This window comes from Eretmochelys imbricata, chromosome 2 (assembly GCF_965152235.1).
Source record: "Eretmochelys imbricata isolate rEreImb1 chromosome 2, rEreImb1.hap1, whole genome shotgun sequence".
Lineage (NCBI taxonomy): Eukaryota > Metazoa > Chordata > Testudines > Cheloniidae > Eretmochelys > Eretmochelys imbricata.
The window spans coordinates 268,172,557-268,188,133 of NC_135573.1; the positions used below are offsets into that span (position 1 = coordinate 268,172,557).

The following is a 15,577-nucleotide window of genomic DNA, read 5'->3' on the forward strand; positions in this document are numbered from 1 at the left end:
ACAGAAAGGCAGGGATGAGTGAACTTTGAATGGCCCATCCACAGCTTTATTGTGAATATTGACAAATCCCATGCGATTATTAAAACACACGTCTCCTCATACATCTTCCCACTGAAAACAGATGTAAACGTTAACCATGTAGCTATAGCCAAATTCTGCTCTCAGTTACTCCACTATAAATGGAGTTACAAGCAAAAACTACAGTTAGTGACAGTTAAAGCTGCATCACAATGCACTTGGCACACACAACACCTAGAAAGCATGGAGAAAGGAAGCTGAGGGAAAAGTCTCCTGTATTCTTTGCCACCTTCATATTGCCTACAGCACTGTTAATTACACGTTCCAACACTCCTATAAAGCTTTCACTTCAGTGTCCCACAGATAACAAAAAATAATGCACATTCCCAACATATCCTCCCATGCCCTCGCTCTTTGTGAGGTTTCTTCTCACCCGTGGATCTGTAATGTTAAATGCAGTGGGTTCAGCTTGGTGCGCTTATTTGCAGCTATCAGGAAACCTTATTTTCCCCCCTCAAAAACAGAAGAAGTGACACAGATAAAACACAAGTGATTCCCAACCATATGTTTTTTCATTAACTGGTAAACCAAATCCCATCCATTTTTAGAAAGTAATTTTAGTATCAGAGAAAACTAGCGCCAAGGCGAGACACTGCCTTGCTCAATTTGTCAAATGAGTAGGTGTAAGTCCTTCTTATAAAAACAATAACCTCCTAACTCCATTCTGAGCAACTGCAAATTCAACCTCCTCTTCCACTGTAACCTGCCGGTTTTCATTTTTCCCTGAGCACCCCAGAATGACCAGGTGTGTTTACGTGCTCGTGCCAACTGAAATCTGCAACACAGTCTTACCTATAGAATCACAACCAGGTTGCCCACAGCACAACCTCTGCCGCTGTGTACCGAGAGAAGAACATGGCCCCTCTAACATCAAAAGGAGGTCTCCGAAAATCCTCTCTCTCTCTCTAACTGGCGCTTCACCTGCCAGTTACACGAACTCATTTCAAACATGCTAAGCAAACTTAACGTAAATAGATCACCTGTGCGCTTCGGTCTCACTCACAGACCCCTCGATTACTCTTCCTCCGGTGTCCGCAGCTCTCTCCAGCTTCTACGCTGGCCCGCCAGGAAGCTGGTGTTTGAGCGGAACAGCCTCGGCAGCTCTCACGGGTTCTTGCCTCAGTGAAGTTTGGATTCCCACCTGTGTCCCAGACAGCATTCAGCCGTGAAGGGAGGGATGCAAAGAACTCCTTCAAACTCTGGCTGCGCATGGGCAGGGTGCAAGGGATGAGAAGAATCCTTTCGACCCGCAAGGCAACCCCAGAGCCTTTCCCAGGAGCTGCCTTTGCGCGGAGCAGCAACCCAGACTGAAGCTGAGGTCCCCAGTGTTTGAGATGTGAAGGACAGCCTAGGGCAAGCTCTCCCCCCGGAGCTCCAGCTTTACCATGGCAAACGATGCACCTCACAAGTCCAACCTTCTTCTCATGGTGAATTAGTGGTGAACAGGAAGTGACTTTTACTAATGTCGTCGTTATTTACACTCTGAGTGCACTACAATAGCAATAATGACTAACAATAATAATCGTGTCAGCAAATACTTGCCTATGGATTGCTTTCAAACTGATGGTTCAAATCCTCCCTCTGTGCTGTGCAAGTACACAGCTAAGTCACAGGGGGCCAGATATTTAAAAGTATTTAGGAACCAAAAGATGCGGGTCGGCACCTCTTACGTTTTTCGAAAGTGAGTAGATGCCTAACTGCCATGTAAGTGAAAGGCAGTTAGGCACCTAGGTGCTTTTGAAATCCCAGTAGCCACCAAACTGCATCTTTAGGTGCCTAAATACATTTAAAAGTCTGGCCCATGGTATCATTTTGTTCCCTGGTTGGATGACCCAGTCTTATAAACAGAAGTCTCTCTTATAGTGAATTTTCCATGAACCAATTCCAGTGTCTATGTATTCGTTTATTTATTTATTTGTGTTACCACAGCATCTAGGAGCCTCAGTCATAGACCACGACCCCTGTGCATGAGACACTGTAAATACAGAACAAAAAGACAGTCCCCAAAGAGCTGACAATCTAAGTATAAGACAAGAGACAGTAGACGGATACCCACAGACTGATGGGGAAGTGCAAGGAAACAGCAAGACAATATTGGTTAGCATGACAGACAGTGGTCTCTGCACACCAGCAGCCTACCTGTTGTGAAGTTTTTTGTAGACGTCACAATAAAGGGGAGTTTTATGGAGGCATTATGGAGGGAGAACCGGAAGTCCTGGCAAAGTCAAGGAATTATTATGTGATTGGAATAACAGAGACTTGGTGGGATAACTCACATGGCTGGAGTACTGTCATGGATGGATATAAACGGTTCAGGAAGGACAGGCAGGGCAGAAAAGGTGGGGGAGTTGCACTGTATGTAAGGGAGCAGTATGACTGCTCAGAGCTCCGGTACGAAACTGCAGAAAAACCTGAGAGTCTCTGGATTAAGTTCAGAAGTGTGAGCAACAAGGGTGATGTCATGGTGGGAGTCTGCTATAGACCGCCGGACCAGGGGGATGAGGTGGACGAGGCTTTCTTCCGGCAACTCAAGGAAGTTACTAGATCGCAGACCCTGGTTCTCATGGGAGACTTCTATCACCCTGATATCAGCTGGGAGAGCAATACAGCGGTGCACAGACAATCCAGGAAGTTTTTGGAAAGTGTAGGGGACAATTTCCTGGTGCAAGTGCTGCAGGAACCAACTAGGGGCAGAGCTCTTCTTGACCTGCTGCTTACAAACTGGGAAGAATTAGTAGGGGAAGCAAAAGTGGATGGGAACCTGGGAAGCAGTGACCATGAGATGGTCGAGTTCAGGATCCTGACACAGGGAAGAAAGGAAAGCAGCAGAATACGGACCCTGGACTTCAGAAAAGCAGACTTTGACTTCCTCAGGGAACTGATGGGCAGGATCCCCTGGGAGAATAACATGAGGGGGAAAGGAGTCCAGGAGAGCTGGCTGTATTTTAAAGAATCCCTATTGAGGTTACAGGGACAAACCATCCAGATGTGTAGTAGGAATAGTAAATATGGCAGGCGACCAGCTTGGCTTCACAGTGAAATCCTTGCAGATCTTAAACACAAAAAAGCAGCTTACAAGAAGTGGAAGATTGGACAAATGACCAGGAAAGAGTATAAAAATATTGCTCGGGCATGCAGGAGTGAAATCAGGAAGGCCAAATCACACCTGGAGTTGCAGCTACCAAGGGATGTTAAGAGTAACAAGAAGGGTTTCTTCAGGTATGTTAGCAACAAGAAGAAAGTCAAGGAAAGTGTGGGCCCCTTACTGAATGAGGGAGGCAACCTAGTGACAGAGGATGTGGAAAAAGCTAATGTACTCAATGCTTTTTTTGCCTCTGTCTTCATGAACAAGGTCAGCTCCCAGACTACTGCCCTGGGCAGCACAGCATGGGGAGGAGGTGACCAGCCCTCTGTGAAGGAAGAAGTGGTTCGGGACTATTTGGAAAAGCTGGACGAGCACAAGTCCATGGGGCCAGATGCACTGCATCCGAGAGTGCTAAAGGAGTTGGCGGATGTGGTTGCAGAGCCATTGGCCATTATCTTTGAAAACTCATGGAGATTGGGGGAAGTCCCGGATGACTGGAAAAAGGCTAATGTAGTGCCCATCTTTAAAAAGGGGAAGAAGGAGGATCCTGGGAACTACAGGCCAGTCAGCCTCGCCTCAGTCCCTGGAAATATCATGGAGCAGGTCCTCAAAGAATCAATCCTGATGCACTTAGAGGAGAGGAAAGTGATCAGGAACAGTCAGCATGGATTCACCAAGGGCAAGTCATGCCTGACTAATCTAATTGCCTTCTACAACGAGATAACTGGCTCTGTGGATGAGGGGAAGGCAGTGGACATGTTGTTCCTTGAATTTAGCAAAGCTTTTCACATGGTCGCCCACACAATTCTTGCCAGCAAGTTAAAGAAGTATGGGCTGGATGAATGGACGATAAGGTGGATAGAAAGTTGGCTAGATTGTCGGGCTCAACGGGTAGTGATCAATGGCTCCATGTCTAGCTGGCAGCCAGTTTCAAGTGGAGTGCCCCAAGGGTCTGTCCTGGGGCTGGTTTTGTTCAATATCTTCATAAATGATCTGGAGGATGGTGTGGATTGTACCCTCAGCAAGTTTGCAGATGACACTAAACTGGGAGGAGAGGTAGATACGCTGGAGGGTAGGGATAGGATACAGAGGACCCTAGACAAATTAGAGGATTGGGCCAAGAGAAATCTGATGAGGTTCAACAAGGACAAGTGCAAAGTCCTGCACTTAGGACGGAAGAATCCCATGCACCGCTACAGACTAGGGACTGAATGTCTCAGCAGCAGTTCTGCAGAAAAGGACCTAGGGGTTACAGTGGACGAGAAGCTGGATATGAGTCAACAGTGTGCCCTTGTTGCCAAGAAGGCCAATGGCATTTTGGGATGTATAAGTAGGGGCATTGCCAGCAGATCGAGGGACGTGATTGTTCCCCTCTATTCAACATTGGTGAGGCCTCATCTGGAGTACTGTGTCCAGTTTTGGGCCCCACACTACAAGAAGGATGGGGAAAAATTGGAAAGAGTCCAGCAGAGGGCAATGAAAATGATTAGGGGACTGGAACACATGACTTATGAGGAGAGGCTGAGGGAACTGGCATTGTTTAGTCTGCGGAAGAGAAGAATGAGGGGGGATTTGATAGCTGCTTTCAACTACCTGAAAGGGGGTTCCAAAGAGGATGGATCTAGACTGTTCTCAGTAGTAGCTGATGGCAGAACAAGGAGCAATGGTCTCAAGTTGCAGTAGGGGAGATTTAGGTTGGATATTAAGAAAAACTTTTTCACTAGGAGGGTGGTGAAGCACTGGAATGCGTTACCGAGGGAGGTGGTAGAATCTCCTTCCTTAGAAGTTTTTAAGGTCATGCTTACAAAGCCCTGGCTGGGATGATTTAGTTGGGGATGGGTCCTGCTTTGAGAAGGGGGTTGGACTAGATGACCTCCTGAGGTCCCTTCCAACCCTGATATTCTATGATTCTATGATTCTATGATTTGAAAGAGGATAATGAGATAGCTTTGCAGATGTTTATAGGAGGCGCCTCCCAAATATCAGGGGAAGAAGGGAGAAAGCATGAAAGAGCTTGTTTGAAAATTTAAGAAGTGGGCTATAGAGGCTGGCAACATAGGCCAATAGGAGGCAAGCATTGACAGCTCTAGAGCAAATGAAAGATGATAGGCTGGATGGGGATTGACCAGAAAGGACCTTGAAAATGAAGACAAGCAGCTTATACTTGATGCAATAGAGAAGAGGGAGCCAGCGAAAGGATGCAAAGAGAGGGGTGATATGGTGAAAGTGATGGGCTAGGAAAACAATTGTCGCAGCAGCATTCTGAATAGATATGAGCAGGGCAAGACTGCATTTGTCAAGGCCGGAGAAAAGGATGTTGCAGTAATTGAGATGCAAGGTGAGGAGAACCTGGATGAGAATTTTTGCTCTGTGGCTGGACAGGTATCTTAGGGAAGTTACGCAGAAGGAATTGGCAAGATTTGGACATAACCTGGATGTGAGAACTGAGAGAGAGGTCTGAGTCAAAGATGACAATCAACTTACTTGATTACAATCTGTAAGTACCTACATGGGGAACAAGAATTTTATGATAGGCTCCTCAATCTAGCAGAGAAAGGCATAGCATGATCCAATGGCTGGAAGTTGAAGCTAAACAAATTTAGACAGGAAAAAAGCATAACCTTTTAGCAATGAGGGTAATTAATCATAGGAGCAATTTACCAGCGTCAATGGGGATTCTCCACCACTGGCAATTTTTAAATCAAGAGTGGATTTTTTTTCTAAAAGATCTGCTGTAGTTGAAACAGGAATGGATTCAGGGAAGTTCTCTGGACTGTGTTAGGCAGGAGGGCATACTGCTGAGCAAGACTCCGCACCTCTGCCTCCCAGCCCTCATTAAGGCTCTTTCCCTTTCTTTCATAGATATTGTACAAAACACAGCACGCAGCTTTAATCGAAGCCGATAGTGCACTGTGGCCTCCAACTTTATCCTGAGACATTACCTGCCTCTCAAACGGCCAGGTGCACACCCCATGGCCATCCTGCAGCTGCTCAGGCAAGTTAAACAGCTTCTGTCTTGTATCCAAGGGCCTGGCAAAGGGCTCCATCAGTCAGGGAAGCAGAGGCTAAACTGGATCTCCTAGGACCATACCATTGATGTCCGTAGTGATCCTGGGGGCACATTCTCCACTGCTCATTAAGGGAAACAGACATGAAGTCTGAAAGATCATAGCTTCGTGGACCTTTCCCGACCACCCTGCATTGATGTTTGGGAACCTGCCACAGTGATCCACCAGTGATCATCCAAAGTGATCCACCAGCCTGAGGTATACCCCAGAGAAATAACCCTGACTGTTTATAAACTCTGATAATTGGTGCAGGGCAGCAAATAATAGGCACATGGATCCCATCAGTTGCCCCAGTACAATTCAGGAACCCCATGTGTGCAATAACTTCCTGAACATTATCAATCTTTAGGACCTGGAGCATCAGTATGCTTTGCATAGCAGCACACACCGGCTGCATGACAACAACCCCAACTGTTGATCTGCCCATGCCAAACTGGTAGCTACAGACCAGTAACAGTCACAGGTGGCCAGCTTCCAGATGGCAATTCTGACCCATTTCTCAATGGGTATGGTAGCTCACATGTTGGAAACTTGTCTTTGTCATCCTAAACTTCTAGCACCGCCGAGGGTCATCCCAAGGCTGCAGAATGAACCTTTCCCTCCAATCAGGAGTGGTTTCTCAAGCCCAGAAATGGCACTGTATGAAGCAGCTCAAGGAAAAGTTTTATGCAGGAGCAATTGCTGGATATCCTCCTCCTTATTCCCCTGCTGCTATTCACTCATTAGCATATTTCCATAAAACACATGGAGTGCAAGTCAGTTATGTATTAGGGGTTTATTAATAAATACTAATAATGCTAATTAATTAAATATAGCTGCCTTCACCTTCCCTCTAAGCCTGCTGGTTTTTGAGGCACAGTGGCCTTCTTTCTCAATTCGGGGATTGTGGCATTCTGGGCAGCTAGTAAAGTGTTCTTAAACAATTCCCAATTATCATTCATAGTTTTCTGATTAAATTCTTCCTCCCAGCAGATTTAACTCATCATTTTTTAAATCTTTTTGAAATTGTCCCTTTTAAAGCATCAAGTATGTTTATCCCTGGACTTCATTCTGTTTGCACATTATAAATGTGATCAAGTACTGATCACTTGCACCTAAGTTAGCATTAATTTTTAGAAAAAAGAAAAGGAGTACTTGTGGCACCTTAGAGACTAACCAGTTTATTTGAGCATGAGCTTTCGTGAGCTACAGCTCACTTCATCAGATACATACCGTGGAAACTGCAGCAGACTTTATATATACACAGAGAATATGAAACAATACCTCCTCCCACCCCACTGTCCTGCTGGTAATAGCTTATCTAAAGTAATCGTCAGGTTAGGCCATTTCCAGCACAAATCCAGGTTTTCTCACCCTCCACCCCCCCACACAAATTCACTCTCCTGCTGGTGATAGCCCATCCAAAGTGACAACTCTTTACACAATGTGCATGATAATGAAGTTAGGCCATTTCCTGCACAAATCCAGGTTCTCTCACTCCCTCACCCCCCTCCAAAAACCCACCCCCATACACACACAGACTCACTCTCCTGCTGGTAATAGCTCGTCCAAACTGACCACTCTCCAAGTTTAAATCCAAGTTAAACCAGAACATCTGGGGGGGGGGGGGAGGAAAAAACAAGAGGAAATAGGCTACCTTGCATAATGACTTAGCCACTCCCAGTCTCTATTTAAGCCTAAATTAATAGTATCCAATTTGCAAATGAGTTCCAATTCAGCAGTTTCTCGCTGGAGTCTGGATTTGAAGTTTTTTTGTTTTAAGATAGCGACCTTCATGTCTGTGATTGCGTGACCAGAGAGATTGAAGTGTTCTCCGACTGGTTTATGAATGTTATAATTCTTGACATCTGATTTGTGTCCATTTATTCTTTTACGTAGAGACTGTCCAGTTTGACCAATGTACATGGCAGAGGGGCATTGCTGGCACATGATGGCATAAATCACATTGGTGGATGTGCAGGTGAACGAGCCTCTGATAGTGTGGCTGATGTTATTAGGCCCTGTGATGGTGTCCCCTGAATAGATATGTGGGCACAATTGGCAACGGGCTTTGTTGCAAGGATAAGTTCCTGGGTTAGTGGTTCTGTTGTGTGGTATGTGGTTGTTGGTGAGTATTTGCTTCAGGTTGCGGGGCTGTCTGTAGGCAAGGACTGGCCTGTCTCCCAAGATTTGTGAGAGTGTTGGGTCATCCTTTAGGATAGGTTGTAGATCCTTAATAATGCGTTGGAGGGGTTTTAGTTGGGGGCTGAAGGTGACGGCTAGTGGCGTTCTGTTATTTTCTTTGTTAGGCCTGTCCTGTAGTAGGTAACTTCTGGGAACTCTTCTGGCTCTATCAATCTGTTTCTTTACTTCCGCAGGTGGGTATTGTAGTTGTAAGAAAGCTTGACAGAGATCTTGTAGGTGTTTGTCTCTGTCTGAGGGGTTGGAGCAAATGCGGTTGTATCGCAGAGCTTGGCTGTAGACGATGGATCGTGTGGTGTGGTCAGGGTGAAAGCTGGAGGCATGCAGGTAGGAATAGCGGTCAGTAGGTTTCCGGTATAGGGTGGTGTTTATGTGACCATTGTTTATTAGCACTGTAGTGTCCAGGAAGTGGATCTCTTGTGTGGACTGGACCAGGCTGAGGTTGATGGTGGGATGGAAATTGTTGAAATCATGGTGGAATTCCTCAAGGGCTTCTTTTCCATGGGTCCAGATGATGAAGATGTCATCAATATAGCGCAAGTAGAGTAGGGGCTTTAGGGGACGAGAGCTGAGGAAGCGTTGTTCTAAATCAGCCATAAAAATGTTGGCATACTGTGGGGCCATGCGGGTACCCATAGCAGTGCCGCTGATCTGAAGGTATACATTGTCCCCAAATGTGAAATAGTTATGGGTAAGGACAAAGTCACAAAGTTCAGCCACCAGGTTAGCCGTGACATTATCGGGGATAGTGTTCCTGACGGCTTGTAGTCCATCTTTGTGTGGAATGTTGGTGTAGAGGGCTTCTACATCCATAGTGGCCAGGATGGTGCTATCAGGAAGATCACCGATGGATTGAAGTTTCCTCAGGAAGTCAGTGGTGTCTCGAAGGTAGCTGGGAGTGCTGGTAGCGTAGGGCCTGAGGAGGGAGTCTACATAGCCAGACAATCCTGCTGTCAGGGTGCCAATGCCTGAAATGATGGGGCGCCCAGGAGTTCCAGGTTTATGGATCTTGGGTAGTAGATAGAATATCCCAGGTCGGGGTTCCAGGGGTGTGTCTGTGCGGATTTGATCTTGTGCTTTTTCAGGAAGTTTCTTGAGCATATGCTGTAGTTGCTTTTGGTAACTCTCAGTGGGATCATAACCATTACCAGCAGGACAGTGGGGTGGGAGGAGGTATTGTTTCATATTCTCTGTGTATATATAAAGTCTGCTGCAGTTTCCACGGTATGTATCTGATGAAGTGAGCTGTAGCTCACGAAAGCTCATGCTCAAATAAACTGGTTAGTCTCTAAGGTGCCACAAGTACTCCTTTTCTTTTTGCGAATACAGACTAACACGGCTGTTACTCTGAAACCTGTCATTAATTTTTAGTTCTGTGATCAGTTCCTCTTTCTCTGTCAAGATGAGGTTGAATGCAATATTCCCCAGTGTTGGATAAAACACTTATTATAATTCATATGTTTTCTCTATAGGGAAATCAGACACATTTTTAGTACATCCCAGTTCTTCACCAGATTCTTTTGTTTGTCTGTTGTGTCCCCATCCCCTACTCTTCATCTGTTTGTGTCATAAGAACATAACTGTAAGCCATTTTGGGCAGGGATAGCATTTTTTCTGTGTTTGAACACTGCTCAGAATGATGGGGTCCCAAATGGAGCTTTCACATGTTACAAAAATAATAATCCATAGAGAGATGTGATTGTGACATTGCACCCCATAATACTCTATAGAAATATGCTTATGTGTGTAAATATGACATAACTGGAATATGTTTTATGCCAGATATGTCATATAACATATCTCTGCAAAGGTTATGGTCTATTGGATATATTCATCCATTTTACAGGCATGTACCATTTTTTGTATTTGAAGCTATGAATGTTGGCTATGTACTTGTTTGATTTTAAGTAGCCTCAGTGAAGCAGTTGGTCAGCTTCTTGAGAAAAGACTATTCTCAATAAGTGCCCAGTCAAGAAACACTTAAGCTAACAATGAACTTTGAGAGACGCCAATCCACATCTGAGCTTTCCTGGGAATGTAGCTCAGCCTGTAAAGCTCTGAGTCATGCATGGACATGTGACTTGCCCACATGACTCCAAAACTCCATCTTGCAGCTGGATTCTTGAAGGGTTAAAATCCATTGCTGATGTAATAACCTGGTATATGGATTTGTGTACAGGCCCATAGTCCAGAGTTTGGTCAAGAGGTCAGAGGCCTAGCAATAGCTAAGAAAAAGCAGAATAACCAAAGATAACCTTGCTTTTGCTAAGATATGCCTGGTCAGCAAAAAGCCAGATGTTGGGGGAAATAATTGTGTCTTATTCAAAGTTTCAAATAGAACAAAGAAGCCCTGTTTCTGTTGCATTCGTTTCTTCTGTAGGGAGATGTTCTTCCCACACATCCAACCTTGAGTTTATGAAAGGTTCAAGCATGCCTCCTCTCACCTCCCTTTCCCAGGGACCAATGCCTGCCTTAAAACACAAATGAACAACTTGAAAGACAATCTCTATTGCCATATACTTTCACTGTTTCTTTGCTTTTACCCCTAGATATGTATCTGTTGGACAATCAAAGGAGCTACTTCATTCCTATGGACCCCAAATCAGAATTCAGCAAATATATTTTATACTAATACATTTATTAAAGTACTAATTAAATGTTAATTTGTCAACTTGAGACCATGGGCGGAGACATTATGTAATCTTTGACCATTGGCTACTGTGCTATCATGTCTTGCAGCTAAACCTATCCGGGGGTATGGGACTGCCTACCCTGTCACTTTGCCCGCCCATGGAAAATCCATATATTTCACTGCAATCAATTGATTGACAGTGTCTCTGAGCCTAATAAGCGAGGTGACACTCTGTCAGTGCTGTACGTAATAAACTCCTGTGCTTGACCTCTACACAGTGTGGATTTATGTCCTTCAATTCTGCATAAGAGAGGGGAAGGGGTTTCCACCCACAAGAGAGAGTCTATTTAAGCCCATGGAAACCCTTCCATTTTGTCTTCAGATGGCTCAAGAGTAGCCTCTCCACCCCCAACGGATACCTGAAAGAAACTGGAACAAAGGAGAGTAACTACAGGGGTGTGAGTGATTGCTGGACCCAGACTAGAAGGAGACTAACCTGTAAAAGAAGCTTACTGGAACTTCCCTGAAGGTGAGATTTCATCTGTAATCACTTTCTTACTGTACTAGGCTTAGACTTGTGTGTTTTTATTTTATTTTGCTTGGTAATTCACTTTGTTCTGTCTGTTATTACTTAGAACCACTTAAATCCCACTTTTTGTATTTAATACAATCACTTCTTACTTATTAATTAACCCAGAGCACGTATTAATACGTGGCGGGGGGGAGGGGGAGGAAACAAATAGCTGTGCGTATCTCTCTATCAGTGTTATAGAGGGTGAACAATTTATGAGTTTACCCTGTATAAGCTTTATATGGGGTAAAACGGATTTATTTGGGGTTTGGACGCAATTGGGAGTTGGGTACCTGAGTGCTGGAGACAGGAGCACTGCTTAAGCTGTTTTCAGTTAAGCCTGCAGCTTTTGGGGAAAGTAGTTCAGACCTGGGTCTGTCTGTAGCAGGCTAGCGTGTTTGGCTCAAACCAGGCAGGGCACTGAAGTCCCAAGCTGGCAGGGAAAACAGGCTCAGAGGTAGTCTTGGCACATCAGGAGGCAGTCCCAAAGGGGTTTCTGTGACCCAACACGTCAGTCATTATTATTCATCAGCTGCAGCGGCACAGGAGCCAGCAAACAGAGCTGTAAACAGGAGAGTCTGAGGGGGAGTTTGTAAGGGGAGTTTGCATTGTGGTGCTTGTTTGGGGTTTGTTTTTGTTGTGGGTGGTGGTGTTTGGGTGTGGTTTGTGTTTCCCAGATTAACAGGATTTAGGTGGGAAGGCTATGACAGATACAGAGGCAGCCATGGGAATGACCCATGTAGTGGAAGACACAATGAAGATGACTGGATGTGGAAGCTGCAATATGTCCATGATCCTGGAGGGGGGACCTGGCAAGAGTTTTGTCTGCATGAAATGCCGTCTGATAGAGCTGATGGAGGAGAAGATCCGAGGTTTGGAGATGCAGGTGGAAAGTCTGGTTGAGTTTAGGAAGGGGTTTGAGCAGATTATGGAGCAAAGACATGAGGTATCTGAAGGGAAAAGCTCAGACTTGCAGATGGGAGCAGGACTGGGGAATTCTGAGGGGAGACTGGGTGAGGAAAGTGGTCAGTGGAAGCATGTGACTAAAAGAACCAGGCAGAGGAAAAGATGGGCTCGTGAAGGAGAAATAGAGCTCAAGAACAGGTTTGCAGAGTTGGAAAATGAAGAAGGGGCTCAGCAGGTGGTCATTGAAGATGGAGGGGCAAGGAAGAAGAGAAGAGCGGCTAGTCCTATAGGAAAAGGGGAAGAGTCAATGGAGACTACACCAAATATGAGCCCCAGGAGGATACAGAATGGGTTGAAGAGAATTACAAGGGAGAATAGGAATGGAAAGAACTTGCAGCCACCGTCACCAGGAAAAGGCAGGTCTACGTGATTGGAGACTCTTTGCTTAGAAGAATAGACAGGCCTGTAACCAGAACTGATCCAGAGAATAGAAGGGTGTGCTGTCATCCAGGTGCTAAGATATGGGATGTAGACCTGAGGTTGAAAAGGATCCTAAAGGGAGCAGGAAAGAATCCCCTAATTATCCTTCATGTGGGAACAAATGATATAGCTAGATTCTCGCTGGAAAGTATTAAGGGAGACTATGATAGGCATACAGTTTCCACGGTATGCATCTGATGAAGTGAGCTGTAGCTCACGAAAGCTCATGCTCAAATAAATTGGTTAGTCTCTAAGGTGCCACAAGTACTCCTTTTCTTTTTGCGAATACAGACTAACACGGCTGTTACTCTGAAACCTATGATAGGCTGGGGAAGACGCTTAAGGAAATCGAGGCCCAGGTGATCTGCAGTGGGATTCTGCCTGTTCCTAGAGAAGGGCAACAAAGGTGTGACAAGATTATGACTATCAACAGATGGCTTAGGCAGTGGTGCTATAAGGAGGGCTTGTCCATCCTCCCCGTGGAAGGAAAAGGCCAGGGCAGGGACCGTCGAATCGTGGAAGTCAATGAATGGCTACACAGGTGGTGTCGGAGAGAAGGCTTTGGATTCTTTGACCATGGGATGGTGTTCCATGAAGGAGGAGTGCTGGGCAGAGACGGGTATGAAAGTGCAGAAAAACCTGAGTGTCTCTGGATTAGGTTTAGAAGCGTGAGCAACAAGAGTGATGTAGTGGTGGGAGTCTGCTATAGACCACCGGACAGGGGGATGAGGTGGATGAGGTTTTCTACCGGCAACTTGCAGGAGCTACTAGATCGCATGCCTTGGTTCTCATGGGAGACTTTAATCTTCCTGATATCTGCTGGGAGAGCACTACAATCCAGGAAGTTTTTGGATAATGTAGGGGACAATTTCCTGGTGCAAGTGCTAGAGGAGCCAACTAGGGGGGGAGCTTTTCTTGACCTGCTGCTCACAAACCGGGAAGAATTAGCGGGGGAAGCAAAAGTGGATGGGAATCTGGGAGGCAGTGACCATGAGTTGGTTGAGTTCAGGATCCTGACACAGGGAAGAAAGGTAAGCAGCAGAATACGGACCCTGGACTTCAGGAAAGCAGACTTCGACTCCCTCAGGGAACTGATGGGTAGGATCCCCTGGGAGAATAACATGAAGGGGAAAGGAGTCCAGGAAAGCTGGCTGTATTTCAAGGAATCCCTATTGAGGTTACAGGGACAAACCATCCCGATGTGTCAAAAGAATAGTAAATATGGCAGGCAACCAGCTTGGCTTAACGGTGAAATCCTTGCGGATCTTAAACATAAAAAGAAGCTTACAAGAAGTGGAAGATCGGACAACTGACCAGGGAAGAATATAATAATATTACTCGGGCATGTAGGAATGAAATCAGGAAGGCCAAATCACACCTGGAGCTGCAGCTAGCAAGAGATGTTAAGAGTAACAAGAAGGGTTTCTTCAGGTATGTTGGCAACAAGAAGAAAGCCAAGGAAAGTGTGGGCCCCTTACTGAATGAGGGAGGCAACCTAGTGACAGAGGATGTGGAAAAAGCTAATGTACTCAATGCTCTTTTTGCCTCTGTCTTCATGAACAATGTCAGCTCCCAGACTGCTGCGCTGGGCATCACAGCATGGGGAGTAGGTGGCCAGCCCTCTGTGGAGAAAGAGGTGGTTAGGGACTATTTAGAAAAGCTGGACGTGAACAAGTCCATGGGGCCGGATGCGTTGCATCCGAGAGTGCTAAAGGAATTTGCGGCTGTGATTGCAGAGCCATTGGCCATTATCTTTGAAAACTCGTGGCGAATGGGGGAAGTCCCGGATGACTGGAAAAAGGCTAATATAGTGCCAATCTTTAAAAAAGGGAAGAAGGAGGATCCTGGGAACTACAGACCAGTCAGCCTCACCTCAGACCCCGGAAAAATCATGGAGCAGGTCCTCAAGGAATCAATCCTGAAGCACTTACATGAGGGGAAAGTGATCAGGAACAGTCAGCATGGATTCACCAAGGGAAGGTCAAGGCCCCCAAATTCCTAGTTTAAAGCTCTCTTAATCAGTTGTGCCAGCCTCCATCCTAGAAGTCTATTTCCTTCCCTACTCAGATGAAGTCCATCCCGAGAGAACTGTCCTCTGTCCATGAATGCATCCCAGTGGCCATACATAGAATCACAGAATCATACTTCTTTAACTTGCTGACAAGAATACTGTGGGAGACCGTGTCAAAAGCTTTGCTAAAGTCAAGAAATAATACATTCACTGCTTTCCCTTCATCCACAGAACCAGTAATCTCATCATAGATGGCGATTAGATTAGTCAGGCATGACCTTCCCTTGGTGAATCCATGCTGACTGTTCCTGATCACTTTCTTCTCGTGTAAGTGCTTCAGGATTGATTCCTTGAGGACCTGCTCCATGATTTTTCCGGGGACTGAGGTGAGGCTGACTGGCCTGTAGTATACAGCTGTGGGTAGGAGAATGTATATAAGGAGGAAGGGCAGTGTGGATACCAGTCTAATAGCTTATACTGGCTGTAGAATGACCGTGCCTAATAGAGTACAGAATGTGAGCGAGGCCAAACAGCAAAAATTAAGATGTTTGTACACCAATGCGAG

The 15,577-nt window shown here is 45.6% G+C and overlaps 1 protein-coding gene across 2 annotated transcripts in view; it reads right to left on the reverse strand.

The window, feature by feature from the left end:
* LOC144260055 (GTPase IMAP family member 8-like) overlaps window positions 1-1,406 on the reverse strand; it is a 79,220-nt gene extending 77,814 nt beyond the window's left edge. For both annotated transcript variants that reach the window (XM_077808572.1, XM_077808571.1), the window contains exon 1: window positions 1,059-1,406. The gene's annotated coding sequence lies outside the window, so the exon portion shown is untranslated. The remainder of the gene's footprint in view (window positions 1-1,058) is intronic.
* Between the last annotated feature and the right edge of the window lie 14,171 nt (window positions 1,407-15,577).